This window comes from Ailuropoda melanoleuca, chromosome 1, assembly GCF_002007445.2.
Source record: "Ailuropoda melanoleuca isolate Jingjing chromosome 1, ASM200744v2, whole genome shotgun sequence".
NCBI lineage: Eukaryota > Metazoa > Chordata > Mammalia > Carnivora > Ursidae > Ailuropoda > Ailuropoda melanoleuca.
Window position 1 is genome coordinate 81,943,733 of NC_048218.1, and position 15,387 is coordinate 81,959,119.

A 15,387-nucleotide genomic window follows, 5' to 3' on the forward strand; every position below is an offset into this window, starting at 1 on the left:
TGATTTCGGTTCAGGTCTTGATCTCAGGGTTCTGGGATCCACACTCAGCGGGGAGTCTGCTTGAGGATTCTCTCTCCCTCTGCCCCTCCCCCTGCTTGCATGCTCCTGCTCTCTCGCTCTCTCTCTAAAATAAATAGGTAAAAAATTTTAAAAGATTTTATTTATTTATTTGACAGATAGACAGCAAGAGAGGGAACACAAGCAGGGGGAGTGGGAGAGGGAGAAGCAGGCTTCCCTCTGTGGGACTCGACCTTGGGATCATGACCTGAGCCGAAGGCAGATGCTTAACCGACTGAGCCACCCAGGCACCCAGTAAATCTTTTTTAAAAAGTTTAGCTTTAAGTATCCCCTATACCCAATGTGTGGCTCTAACACAGAACCCCAAGATCAAGAGTCATGTGCTTTACTTGTAATTATGAATTGTATCCATCAGCACTCAAATGAGATATATTTACAATACTGAGAGATAGGGACAAATCTGATAGTACAGAAACTAATACTCAAACAACTGACTGAATTTTTCACCATGCATTGTGATTTTTCTACTAGACTGATGTATACTTTTGCTTCCTTAAGAATATAGAACCATTTTATGCCTGGTTGACTTACTTAAAAATGTCCCTGGAAAAATTCTTATACCATTTAAGGTAACATCTTATTTTGCCAAAATTATATTAATCTGTCCAGGCTGATAACTACTTCAGGGGAGGGGGAGAGAAGGAAGGAAGGAAGGAAGGAAGGAAGGAAGGAAGGAAGGAAGGAAGGAAGGAAGAAAAGAGAAAGAAAGAGAAAGAAAGAAAGAAAAAGAAAGAAAGAAAAAGGGAAGGGAGGGGAGGGAAGGGAAAGGAAGGAGGAAGGAAGGAAGGAAGGAAGGAAGGAAGGAAGGAAGGAAGGAAAGGGAGGGAGCGAGGGAGGGAAGGAGGAAGGAAACACATCTTTGCTACCACAGAATATTGGGCAGGGATGACTTAAAAGAAAAATGAGGAATCTCTGATCTTTATTTATGTTTTTCAATGTTCTCCATGGTGCTTGTATGTACTTACATATAAATATGACAAAATTTCTTTTCATATTCCTAAAATAATTCTCCTCCTTCATCTTCTTTTGCAACATGAGAAATTTACCTGAAAACTACCTGATAGCTTAAATGACTTAGAAAGACTACATCAAGACAGCACCAGAGGAAAATTGCCAGAATCTATGACATTAAAAGTTAATCCTTCAGCATTGAATTTTGGTTGTCAGAGAATTATTGATATTATTCTTCAGGATTCTCTGACTTGTTTTAAGTTTAACTGAAGTAAATGTTTCCTTGTGCAGAGTTATCAGTTTGGCATCGGACTGCATTAGACAAGCCCCTTAAGGCCCAAGCTGCTCTACATTTTAAAACAAAATTACCTAAAAACCCGAGGAGTTGCACAAGGGTGGGGGGGGGAAGGAAGGAAAAGAGGAAAGGAGGGAGGAGAGAGAAAAGAAGACAAGAAGGAAAGGAGGGAGGGAGGAAGGAGGGGAGGAGAAGTAGGAGGAAGGAAACCTGTTAGGACAGTGATAGATGTTAAAGACACCCATGAACAAACTAAATGAAATTGGTAATATAATAAGAAACTTAAAAATTACAAAAGGCATCTAAACAAACACATTAGTGCTAATGTGCGAGTCCTTATTTTGTCATTTATTAATTTGCAAATTAGTAGAGAAGACAGAAGTTTGAATTTGGGGGTTTGAGCATCTACCTCCAAGTCAAATGGATAATCTTCGGTCTATATGTCACGTTTTAATTGACAAACCTTAGCACAAGAAAGGTTATCATGTACGTCATTATTGATACAAACTGAAAAACACAACATCTAGCTAGAACAGTTGCTTTTCCTTTTCTGGATACTTTTTCATTTTATCTAATCCCAAAAAGCTTGTCTGGATTTGTCTGGCTGCCAGCATAATTTAAGGACAAAAACCTTATTTAAGTATATATAAAATGACTAATTTAAGTGCATACAATTCAAGAAATAAACAAATAATTTCCGTATTAACATCCACACTGCCTTCATTACATAATTAAAACAATGTAATTAAAAACCTAAGAATCACATGGGAGTATCCTTTTGTATTTCTTGATTTCTGTTTGTTTAGATAGATTACATCAATAGCAAGTTAACTAAACATCTTCTTTATTATTTCTAGAGTATTTTGCAAACATTTTTTTTAATATGAAGAGTAATAACTAAAGAGAAACAAAAGAAGTCCTATACAGTTTTGTTTATCCAACTTGCTAAGATGTTAAAAGATACGGGTCTATAAAAACTAGAAGGGCAGAGGCTGGGGAGTAAGGGAATTAGGAAGAGGTTGGTAAAAGGGTAGAAATTTTCAGCTACCAGATGAATATGGTCTGAGGATCTCATGGTTAACATAGTGACTGTAATTGGTAACACATTAATGAATAATTGAAATTTGTTAAGAGAGTAAAACTTAGAGACACCTAGGTGGCTGTCAGTTAAGGTTAAACATCTGCCTTTGGCTCAGGTCGTGATCCCAGGATCCTGGAATCAAGTCCCACATCAGGTTCCCTGCTCAGCGGGAACCCTGCTTTCTCCCTCTCCCTCTCCCTCTGCCTGCCACTCCCCCTGCTTGTGCTCTCTCTCTCTGACACATAAATAAATAAAATCTTTAAAAAAGAGAGAAAGAGAATAAAACTTAAATGTTCTCAGCAAAAAAAAAAAAAAAAAAAAAAAAAAAAAACGGGAAGGNAAAAAAAAAGACGTGAAGTGATCGATGTGTTAATTAAGCAGATAGGAGGAATACTTTCATGATGTTTATGTTTATCAAATCATCAAGATATATACTTTAAATATCTTCCGATTTTGTCAATTTTATCTCAGTGAAGCTGAAAAAAAAAAAGGGAAACCTCACTTATAACACTCTGGAACTTGATCGATGCCATGCTCTCGAGCACTTTATAGGCAAAACAGTCTTCTAAAGGCTTACATTCTATTTTGAAACAATTAATGGTTTTCAAGGACATTTAAAAAATTCCAGGCAGTTATTAATTTATATAGGGCTGCCCATGTTTGGCTTTTAGAAATTAAGACTCTCACCTCTGAAAGACTATTGACACACACACACACACACGCATGTGCATGAACACATAAGGGAAAACACTAATTCATGACATTGACTTTTAAGTGAATAGAATTTTTTTCAATCAGGTCTTTTGACTTCGGTATCTGTGAAATATAAAAACTTTGCTCCTTAATGCAAAATCTTGATTTTTCGGGCATGTAAAACACAAAAGGAATTTAGATGCCTATTGCTACAGGTTAGTCACTTAAAACAGAAGCCATAAAATCTGAGTTGGTATCGCAGTTCTTCCATTTATCAGCTGGATCACAGCGTGCGAGTGACTCAGCTTCCTCCTTGGTAAAATGAGATTAATGCTATTTGTTTATATCATAACAGTCTTCTAAGGATCAAACAAAATTATGAATTGAGAAGTGTTCTGTAAGCTGTAGGGCACTAAATAAATTGAAGGTGTTTTTAAATAATAATTTTTGTCTAATTGAGAAATTTTGATTTATGCCAGATATTATTTCTCCCAGAGAGTTTGATGTCTAAGCACAGGGACCACTTTGGGACCATATATTTAATCATTAGGAAGTAAAGTGTCTTTCTGCTCACCTCTCTGACAGATTAACAACCTGTAAGAAAAAGATCTATAGTCAGAGTCATGCTGTATTAGGTGGACAGTGTAATCACTAGGACAATTCTTAATACAAAGAAAGTGGAAACATGAGTCTGAAGAGGGGAAATATCAAAGGTACTCTCTATCAAGAGTGAAACTTTGAAATCCATCTATTTAAGATTAATCACTACTCTTTTAGTTAAGCTGTTGTCATCTCTAACTTTCCCTGAGTAGAAAATAATCTACACTTCCAACTAAGTTATTCATGGTCCAATTTGTTCTCAGAATACTATAATAGGCTTTGTGAAGATAAGTTTTATAATAGGGATTTAACATAGTGAGAAGCCAAGACACAGAGGCCTTCAAACACAAAGAGTATATATGTATATAAACTGCTCATCCCCTCCCCCTCTTCTTCCCCTCACCCTTGTCCCCTCTCCCAAAAGGACACTCACCCCTACTTAAAATCTAATTTTTACAAAGGATTCAGATGAAATACCAGCTCGACAGCTTCACAGTACAGCTGGTTTAGCTACTGCCGTGTTGCTCAGGGGTCACTGTCAACAGGGCTGGGGAAAGGGGAGAACTTTGAGGAAAGCACCCCCGGAAGAAGGAATGCTGGGAAGGGTTTTAGGAAAGAGAAACTTTCAAAATCTTCCCTCTTGGCGGCTCCAGTCTTGCTTGATGACCACATTTACATACTGAGTTCACAGGCTAGAACTCTCAAAGAGAACTCCACTTTCCTGGAGAAAATAAAACTTTCAGGGTGGCATCCTAGAAAAAAAAAAAAAAAAGGGGAATAAGAATCACTGATATTTTATATACATTATTTTTATTTTTCAAGCTTTTGGTATCTTAAACTGTTGAAAATACAGAGTTAATTCAGAGACACTATTAATTTATTGTTTTTCCCCTTTTGTGCTTTAAGAGCTAACCTTCCATATTTACAATTTTAAATCCCATTTGTATCCAAATTGGTATAGTTACTTGGCCTGCGGTACCAGGTGTGTCTTCATTCCAGAGAGCTGCTGTTTTTGTAAGGTTCCTAATTTTCCCATTTTAATCATATCAAGACACACACACACAGAAGTTAGTATTTAAAATCCGAGAAACTCTCTATTAAAGTATTTTAATCACTACCTTCTCTTTCTGTATAGGTTACATCTCTGCTGTGTCTATTCTGTTGCAAGTCAGGCTATCTTATTTGCCTATTTGCAACAGAGTATATAAAGGAGAAAGATGCCTGGTTACTGAGTATTTATATTCAAAACTTTTCTTCGATTAAAAAATCCTACAAAGCACATAAAAATTACATAACAGTATGTTTTAAATTTTTCTTTGCAAAGAAAGATTTCTTATGTTGTTTTTTAATGTGCTTTTAATGATTTCTAGCACTCACACCTCCTTACTTGCTTTCCAAACTGTTTATACTGTCCCCAATAACACTCAGTGGAAAGCTGTCATTCCTGGCTAAATCCTTCCTTAGGGTGGATGCTATGCCTCCGTGAGACAGGGTCAGGGGGTCAAAATAGATTTTGGAGGCCACCTGGAGAGTCCAGGCCATGAACTGACTCAAAAAATTTATATCAGAGCCGGAATAGTCCACCTCCCAGGGTCAGATCTGGCCTGACACTCCAACCGCAGGCTGAGGCATGCTAGACCGAGCTCGGAGAGAGGCCAGAGTTGTTGACCCTGCTAGCTGACCTCTTCAAACTTCAGGAGAATTTTTTTGGCAGTTACCACGGTGACTGGGTACTCTAAAAGCTTATCCTTCTTACTGAAAGGAGGAAAAAAAATTAGGAAAAAATATGTTAAAACCTACCTTGCAGAGATGCCTATCACAGTTAAAGTTTAAAAAAAAAAAACTGAGGGAGTTCTAAATTGTTTATGCCTTTGATATTAATTTCTACTGCTGTCCTAAAGAAATTGGAATTTTTAAGGTTTTTCAAGCTGCAAAATTCACATTTGGAACAGATACTGCTTTTTTTTTTTCCCTTTCCAATAACTGACAATTTGAATAATGTATTAAAATACATTTTAAACAACGTAATTTACTTGGAATATCTAATAACTCTCCGCTTTTCTTTGAGAATAATCAGCTTTGAAATAAGATCCATCATAAATGCTAATCTATTAGGGAAAAAATATTGTAACTAAATAATCATTTTTCCCTCAAAAATAAACTCAGTATTTTTTTTTCCTGAAAGAAAAGTGTCCATTTTTGCTTAACTTGAAATAATAAAATTAGAAGAAAAGCAAGGGGCTATTATTATTTTTATATATTCTATCTTTTACCAAGCGGCTTAATAAAAATAACGTGTACATGAAAAACTATATTGCAAAAATACTATAACAAAAGAAGGCAGGGAGGAAAAAAATGCAATGTGCACTTTATTTTAGAGCCATGCACGTTAAAGCTAAAAAAGCCATAGCATATTCGTCTACGTTAATATCAAATGCTAACTGGTCCTAAAGTTCCACAACAATAGAAAGACTTATAAATTAAAATGTAATTCCCCATGGGATAAACCTATATACATTTTAAGACTTACTAGTTGCTTTTTGGTGACAGATTGTAATACAAAATACTTTTAAATGGCTCCTATATATGACATGAAATTAGATGAGAATTGTAATAATTTAGAAGGATAATATTCTTTAATCATAATAATACTTGCTTTTAAAAATACCTATGTACTATACAATGATTTTTTTGTAAAGTGAAACCAATGACTCTTAGCGTTGGTGATGCTCTGCCCTCCTTGAATTTTCCCATCTACCTCGTACATGATGGAGGTCCTCGATGTCCAGAAAGGGCTTTCTCCAGCATCTGGGTACTGGGTGTGTGTGTGTGTGTGTGTGTGTGTGTGTGTGTGAGCACGAGCGCGTACAAATGATGAAACAAGGGTGAGGGGAGAGTGGATTTGCATTTTAAAAAGCAGTGGCTATATAACAAGACAATGTCTTTGGTCTAAATATTATTTCTCATCTTGACTCTAAGCCAAGAAAAAAAAAATGATGAATTATAGAAATGTAGTAACGGACACTCCAAAAATGAATACTGATTCATTTCAAATTTCAGAGGTGTGTTCTAACCTAATCTTGAATGTTCATTTTGCTGTGACCTATTTTCACCATTTTGTAATCACCACTAAATTCTTAGAACACAATGGACATAAAGCCAAGTATCTGTTAATTAATCTTAATTTTTAAGAAACAAAATATAATTCAGGGTATAATTTCCTTTCTTGTCTTGTTCTCAAAACAGCCAGTAAAAGGGAAGGTCAGAGATTATTTTGAGGTGATTTTGCCATGTGATCCAATGGCACTTCGCTAGAATGCAGGTCTTTCAACCAAATGGGGTGGTTCTTGCCATTGCAAAGCGGGCAACCAGGTCGGTGAGTCACTATGACTGTGGTCGCCGCTCATTCTCTATGATGAACTCAGATTGTCCTTCCCAGTTGGGAACTCTTGGCAAGTTTCCCTAGAGACCCGGAGGCTGGCAAAGCAGGAGGAACGATCAAACAGGAAATGAGGTCCTCCTCAGGTTTTGAAAAGAGATGATAGAAGTCTTAAAATGAGGCAAGCCAGACCAGAATGTCCTAAACCACAAGCCCTATCTTGAGCGAAACGTTATTTCTGAGTTGGATCTGAAAAGGAAAAGAAGTTTAAGTGGAAGACAATGGTTCATTTGTATGCAAGAAAACAATGCCAAGTCTCTTAGCTTGATTTCCTCCAGTCAAATTTAGGATCTTTTCGGAAAAAAACAAAAATCATATGTCAATCTTCTGTATAAACTTTTACTGAAAGGATGATGAAATAGATATTTTATTCAGTAACTCATAGACCTGGATCCTTTCTTAGGTTGAAAGTTCACAAGTATGTTATGGGACTACAGAATTTAGGGACTGAGGGCATCCTCAGAGATGACCTAGTCCTAACTTTTTACTTTCTACATGTGAAATCGGAAGCCTCAAAACATGAACTGCCTTACGTACAAACTAGTAGTTACATGCCTAAACTGGGACCTACATCCTGCTAGGCATTTCTAGCCTAGTGTGTTCTCTACTACAGTATGTGGCCCCTTCACAGGGGAAAAGAATATTGGAAGTCCATGCCAGTAGACACATTCAAAGCCTTGGAGACACAGTTATTCTGAGACCATGGTATAAAATGACTGTAAAACTCTTTCACATTGTACTTCCAGGAAACACCTTTAGGTATCACGGGAGCAGAAATTCTACAAAATTGGGGAGTAAAGCAGTAAAATAATACGTGTTATAGGAAGCTTCAAAGTTCTTAGGACTTCTGTCTGATGGTAACAAGAGCATGTTGTTAATATTATTTCTCCGCCTAATTGTTTTTATTGATTTGTTATGACTAGTAAGCTCTGATTGATTTCCTTTGAATTGGTACAGATCTCCACTCTGCCAGGTTTGTAATTAAAGACCAAGAAACAGGGCTTTGGGTATTAGCCTATCTAGGTTTCCAGTGGTATGAAAGAGTCTGTCCAAAAAATCATAGACTACATAGGATACCCTGGCTGCCAGTCTGGAAAGGGCTTAATCTGGTCTTTCTTTAACATTTCTCTAATTTACTTCAGTTTTAACGTGTATCTATTAGGATCAATGAATCCTGATAACTAAATATATAGAAGCCTGTAGAAAAATGGGGAATTCATTGCTGATACCCCAAACTGCCACTTTGCAGCTGCATTGAATTGTAACACTTATTCTCTATATCACGGATTTTCAGCACAGCCCCCAAATTCTCCTGTTAACTTGTCATGGCATTTGTGAGATCGTGATTTAACTCTGAGAATTTGGCTCAGGGGCCCAGAGGAAAAAAGAGCAAGGGACAAAAATTTAAGGGGAGGAGAAAAAGTACCAGGTATGCTGAGGAGCCAATGGTTTCACAGGAAAGAAAGCTGGTATTTAGGAAGATGGTTACATGTGATTAAGAAGTGAAGGCAACAGGAGTCAGGTACCCAACTCCCACCTAGAAGTTCAAAGAAATGCTGTATTCTTTCCATCCATTCCAATGTGGGGCATCTTGGGTACTAATCACGTGTTAAATTTTTGAAGGGGGCAGGGAACGGAAAACACTACTCGGAGTTTGGGTCTGAAGAATGTTTGTTTGCAGCTCTCTGTCAAAGTTCCCGATGAAGATGAAGCGGCCACCACACTTTGCGCATGCGCCTCTGTTGTTCTGCGTCTCAAAACACTTTAGAAAGCGTCCTCTTGACCCAGAAGCTGACTTCTCCACCCAAAGGAGAAAGAGCTGTTAAGGGAAGCTTTTTGACAGAAGGGAACTTGCTGATATAGAAATATTTTTCCTTTTGGAATCAAGGCCGTGAGGCCAGCGAGCTGAGCGGGGAGAAGACAGTCAGTGAGGAATTGTAAGATTAAAGAGTGATAACTTTCCACTTGGTTCTGAGCTCCACCCCCAGGACCAGACTGGCTGTGCTCCAGGAGCAGTGAGGATGACAAAAATGCTAGGTGCCTTCCCCAGCTTCCTAACCGGGCTTTACACTTTCCCAGAGCTGTTCCTTCGGTCCAGGTGGGCACAGACGTCGCTCCCAGACACGATCCACGGGACCCCTCCTAGAAACGCCGTCTGAGGCAACGCGACCAGGGCCTGCCTGCTCCCGGGACAGGGCCATTTGAAAAAGGCCCACTCTTTTGGCATCTTTCATAGGCTCCTTGGGAAATTGTTAAAGACAGAAATTTTGAAATTGAATTTTAATGATTATCAGAGAAGAGGGGCGAGGCACAGCAGCTGCTCCGGGGCAGCTGGCCCAGCTGCTCCATCTGCAGGACAGGCCGGCCCCCTTGGCCACCGCACCACCCGGAGAAAGGAGGGGCAAGAAGGTGAAGGTTTCAGCTTTCCACTGAGGGTCCGGGCCCTGGGCATTGGAGTCATCCGCATCCACAAATGCAAAAGAAATGACAAACAAAACAGAACAAAATATGTAACTTCAGGTCTCAGTCCCAGGTTGCTCACGTGAACTGTGGGCCCAACACCACACATTCTTGGGGGGGCGGTGACGGACCCTTTTGTGAAGGAACTCAGGAGAAGGGCAGATTTTTAGAGGGAGTGGCATCAGTTTCTTCCCTGGATCCTCACGGCTCCTGTGCTGGGAGGGACTGGAGTCAGATCAATGTTCCTTTTTCCTCTTTTGCCTGCCATTTCTCAAGCAGCCCCCAGGATAATGCACTCCCACCACCAGTTACCTCATCCCCAAACTCAAGTGCCTGAGAGTGAAACTTCATGAAAAGTTAATGCCAACAACAAATTCAGGCTGACAAATTGTCAATAATCACGCCCGCAACGTGCTGGATGGGTTTCAGGCAATAAAGAAGCAGATGCATGCGGGTGTGTGTGTGTGTGTAGGATGCAGGCAACCGTCCAGTGCACAGTTTTCCAGGTTTGCCCCCCCCACCAAGCCGTGCTCTGCCCTCCAACTGGGGAATGCGTTCTGGTGCGGGACTGCAGGGCGCCTACCAGCCGGCTCTGGCCCTTGCTCTCTTTCTTCCTGTTGCTCACACAGGCTGCTCCAGGGAAGCCTCTCTCTACCCTTTCCTCCAATTAACCCTTCTGGGTGCGTGTGTCTGTGGTCTCATGTGCCCTTGATTTACAGTCGTGTTACTGGAGTTTTCTTTTGTTTGAAATTCTGGGCCCCCAAGACCTTGGCATGTGTTGGACGTCTAGTTACTTCTGCATGCCTGTCTGTATCCTGAGACACAGAAAATTATTAGGAATTGATGCTCAAGATAAATAATAGTGATATTTTTACCTGTGGATGCATTGGAAGAATGTGTGCATATTAAGTCATTTAAGAACTTAAGATAGATCTGAAAAAGATCTTTCAAAGTTTTTATATGTTATCATCTCTATAAACATCCTCCCCACCAAACACAGACACACATTCACAAAATTGATGATTTTTTAAAACATTTTGGACTCTGTGTTTTAAATTTAGAAGCAACTTTAAACACATACATTGATCTAAACATGAACTTTCTATGTAAGATATGATTTCTTGTGAGGTTTACAAATCCAGTTACCTAATCATAAGATTTCAGATTAAATTATCAGTCACAGCCCTTCTAGAAGGTTGATTTAGCTACAAAAGTTTGGGTTCACAATTTAATTCACTGTTCTTCTTTCTCCAACTTCAGTTTAAATTTCTTTATTAAACACGACACAGCACTTGAATTAAGGGTCTTCTTGTTAAATTGGGGGCTTTTCTCATTTCCCTGAACTCTATAAATGAACTGCATTGTCACATAATCAATAGGAAAAACTCAGCTGTCACAGGTCCTAAGCAACCCCTCACCACAGAAATAACACGATCTGGCATTTCTGAGTTTGAAAAATGTGTTGTTTGGATGACATGAGACCAAAACTACTACCCAGACAGCATAAATATTGTAGCCTCTATGAATGGCTGAGGACCAATTTGCTGAGACCAAGGAGATATGAGAATAGGCTTCTCTCCTGGTGAGAGATCAAGAGCTCCCTTTTTTCTTCCATCAACAGGAAGTCTGAGTATTGGGATCTAGGATTTGAGGCTATTTTTAAATTCATCTAAGTTTGTTTACTCTTCTAGAGTTCATAACAGAATTTGAGACTAGGTGTTTTTCTCCCCAAACTTATGAGCAATTCAGATTTGGATTTTGGAGTTAAAGTCTGAAACTAAATGTCCAACGGTTTCAAAACCTATCCTTTGAAGTCCTGGATCCTTCCCAACAATGTGATTGGGAGATCTGCAGTATATAAATCCTTCGGCTCAAAAGTAACCGAACGGCATCCCATTGTAAGTAGGAGGAACCCGAAAATCTCTGGCAAGATGTTTCTCTGCCTCAGTGTCACTGTCTTTTGCTGCACTCCCAGCTTCTCCACAATCTGCTACCTACAAATGCTGCCATGAAGAAGATACAACCCTTCCTTATGTGTATCCTCTCCCTTCAACTGTGACCTACTACTCTGGACTTTTAACTCAATGACTTGTTTCACCTTGGGTTTTGTTTTTTTTGTTTTTTTTTTTTTTTTAAGTGGTACTGGGCAGCCCTGCTGTGGAATCTATCCCACTTGGTAGATTAGATTACATGATAAACATGTTAATTCATCTCAGGAAGCACCTTGCTAGGAAGCCTCCTGAACTGTGTGGTACCACAAATCATTTACACACCAAAGGTGAAAGGTATTCTGATTCATGAATTTGCTCTGTCAGCAAGCTGATGTAGTAAATATTAGTTATCCTTAGCCTACCTGGACCCATCTATATGAAGAAAAGTCCTAAAGGGGATCAAATAGCAGCAAGCTAGGTGAGACAAATTCAGTTTACAATGTCAAAGCATAGATACGTAGAACTCTTTCCTAAAACTAAAGCTGTTGGAGCCTCCATTTCCCACATCTACCATCATCACTAAGATCTTTGGGATAAACTAAGAAACACCACTTCTAATTAGTTCATTTATCATCAGAGAACCACTGCATCCAGCCAGGTATTCCGCTCCTTTTCAACTCTAGAAGAAAACGGGACAACGTGTGCTATTACTCAGCATTCAGTGCCAACATTTCAAATTGGCCTCATTTTACAAGATCTCAGAAGCCCCCAACTCATTCAGACTATGTCTTGGCAACCTTGCCCTAGCCCCAAACAGGACTGTAACACAGTAGAGTTTATCCGTTAACATAGTTCACAGGCTTCTCCATAGCTGCGAGTTGACATTTGGAACTCGTGTCACGCAGAAGGGGTGAAAACCCCTCTAGGAACCGAGTCACTGATTTCCAAAGTAAATGCCATAGGTGGTTGGGAGGAGGGGGTAGCAGGGGACAGGGAAAGGAAGAAATAGGTACGGGATCACTGTGAGTGACCTAGCTGATGTCCATCAAAGGCAAGTAACTGATGAAAAGAGTTCTCTTCTGGGATACTTGAGTGTCTGAATTTACCTTATTATAATTGCGGGAAATGACTGATCTCATCCCAGTCCTAAACACTGAAGAGTCTTTCCTATTTACTTATTTATTCATTTATTTATTTATGAAATATGGCACTTTAAACTATCTTGTCCTTGATTCCCAAGACGTAAACCACATGAGGTCAGTATCACAAATTGGAGAATTTGCCTCAATTGTTAACCACACAGCGTGGAGATATGATAACACTGGATATGGGAGCTGTACTGGACAACCCCAGAGTATATGGCTCTAAATTTCTAAGTTGTTCATTTTTGTCTATACTTGCATACCCCCCCCAAAAAAAAACACGCACAGGAAATATTTCTTCCCTTACTCTCTGCAATCTAAACTTAAGAGTACACAAACCATATGCTGGAGGTAACTGCTTCTTTGCGGTGCTATTTATGAAACACTTATCTTTTTTTTTTCTCCCTAGGCACCCTCCCCAAGGGACTGAGCAGTGCACTCTGCTGCTACTCGACTAGGTCCCAGAGAAAAGGTGGGGGTCGCCAGAGCATCTTTACCACTGCAGCGCTCTTGCCCTCTTGCCGCCAGCACCTGCTTTCTCACCAGTTCACCAAGCTCCCTCTCGGCTTCATTTCACAAACATTCTGGGTCTCCATTTATCTGTTAAAATGGCCCAGGGTGTTTGCCAGGAGTATTGTGCCACCATCGCTGGCACATTTTGTCTGTCATTACACAAAGCATTCTAAAAAGCTATTTCCAACCCTGAAAATATACTCTTACTACAGAAGTCATTACATTAGCATAACAAGCACCAAGTTCCAAGATGGTAATTTGGTTATAGATCCGAAATCCTTCCTGTTCCATCAGCTAGATGTCGAGGGATGCTGTGACCGTGCTGCCACCACAGACTGGGTCTGCGGACCCCCCCCCCCCCCCCCCCCCCCCCCCCCGCTCGGCGGGAGCGGGGGGNCTGGGGTAAAAGGTTTGTCCTTAGGAACTCAGACTAGGATGGAAGTTTCAAGTTTCACCTGCCCAAGTTGGGACATTTCTGAAAGAACCAAGATGCCTCTCTTTTCTTTTTTTTCTTCCTCTTTCAGTACCCTTCTTTGACGGAGAAAATATGCCTTAAATGATATTCTTCCACAGGTGTCTCATTGGACATAGACAAATATCAGGATTTCACTTGTAGGCAATACAAACACTTTTTGGTTCTTTTGTTGGGGGTTGGGTTTGGGAAATTCGACCTCAGTCTGCCCTGCCAGTTGTGGGGGTGCAGATTATTAGCTGCCACTCCGCTGAGGCCCGGATGGTGGTGGTGGTGGTAAGGGTCAGCACCATTGAGATGTATTCAAATGTTAATTTACACCTGAAAAGACTGGCAGTCACCCACATGGGGGGTGACTGGAGTTTCTCAGGAATCCCAGCCTTGAGTCTTTCCTTGGGAAAGATGAAAGTTGAAATGGAGGAGAAATGCAGCCTAAAAGTTATGGGAGCAGCAAGAAGGGAGGGAGCAGGGACAGCCTTGGTGAGTTAAAGGAAGTTTATGTTGCCACCAGTTGTAAACCTATTTTCAACGTTCCCTTTCCAGTGTAGTTTTAAGGTACAACAGAGAGGTGGTAATTTCCTCTTTCCTACATATTTGGAGATCGTCTATTGAATCCAAAAATATTTATGTGGAAGTAAGAATGAGGAATTAGCCTTATTTTTTTTTTTCCTGCGATTGGGATGGGTTTCCTTGTTTTGCATAGTGTTTCTGTTTAACAACTGTTACCTACCCTGCTTGGTGGACTCCCAAAGTACCTCAGGAATAACTAAGAAAGAAAAACCGTCTACATTCCAACACTGCCTCTAACCTCAAACATAGTAAAGGGTTCATTCAAGACCCCAGGACCACACTGAGGCATTAATTAGGCTGATGAAATCCATCGAAATGTATGAATTCAGCATAATCAAGTTTCTACCGCAGACTATCGTTAAGGAATACGTGAGCAGCTGGGAGAATAGAAAGTACTGTTAGAGTTAAGTCATGCATGTAATTGAGTATATTTAACATAACCATTTTAATGATCAGTGATTAAAAGTGCATCTTACTTAAATGGTATATCCTCTGCAATTTGTTCATATCAACTCGATAATATTCTCAAAAGGAAAAAGTAAGGATACAAATTTCTAAACAAGATCTTTTTTGAATTTGGGGGGGAAAAGCAGGAAGGTGAACTGAAAGGGGGAAAAAAAGCAGCTTTTGCGTGCAAACAGCTCCACCAGTGTGATATAAATTAATCACTGTTTTAGGCATCTCTGTGCTCAGTTCAAAGTATTAGGAATACATAACAAGTGATTTTCTTTCATTCCCTCAAAAAGAATGTATTTCATTAAAGATGCTTTCTTAGTCCAACAAGATTATTTTTAAAATCTCAAATCCTGTTGATTTTAAGAGCTTTTCTTAGGAACCTGGGAAGTTCACCTTTCCGATTCTTTTTCCAACCTGTAGGGCTGGCTTGTCTTAGTGGAACGTGCCTTTGTGAAGACAGCATCGGGAAGAAGAAAGACAGCCTCACAAGGAGAAGAGATGCCCCCTGGACATGGCAGTCTAGGGCCACAGACAGAAGCCCTCACAGGGAAATTAGCTGTTCGGATCTGCTAGGGGCCCGACCAAGAGCCCACGCGTTTAGAGGCAGACGCGGCTGTGCTCTATTCACTTGGACCTGGCCGGATAAATGAGGTCATTGTGGAGCCGTGCCTAAGCCAGCCCAACTCTTTTTGTTGTAGTTTCTCAG

The 15,387-nt window shown here is 40.0% G+C and overlaps 1 long non-coding RNA gene across 1 annotated transcript in view; it reads right to left on the reverse strand.

Annotated features, from left to right (window-relative positions):
- Window positions 1-2,751: 2,751 nt before the first annotated feature.
- Window positions 2,752-15,387, reverse strand: part of LOC117802656 — a 42,766-nt gene continuing 30,130 nt past the window's right edge. Inside the window, exon 3 of the long non-coding RNA XR_004626058.1 lies at window positions 2,752-4,450. This is a non-coding gene — a long non-coding RNA (uncharacterized LOC117802656). The remainder of the gene's footprint in view (window positions 4,451-15,387) is intronic.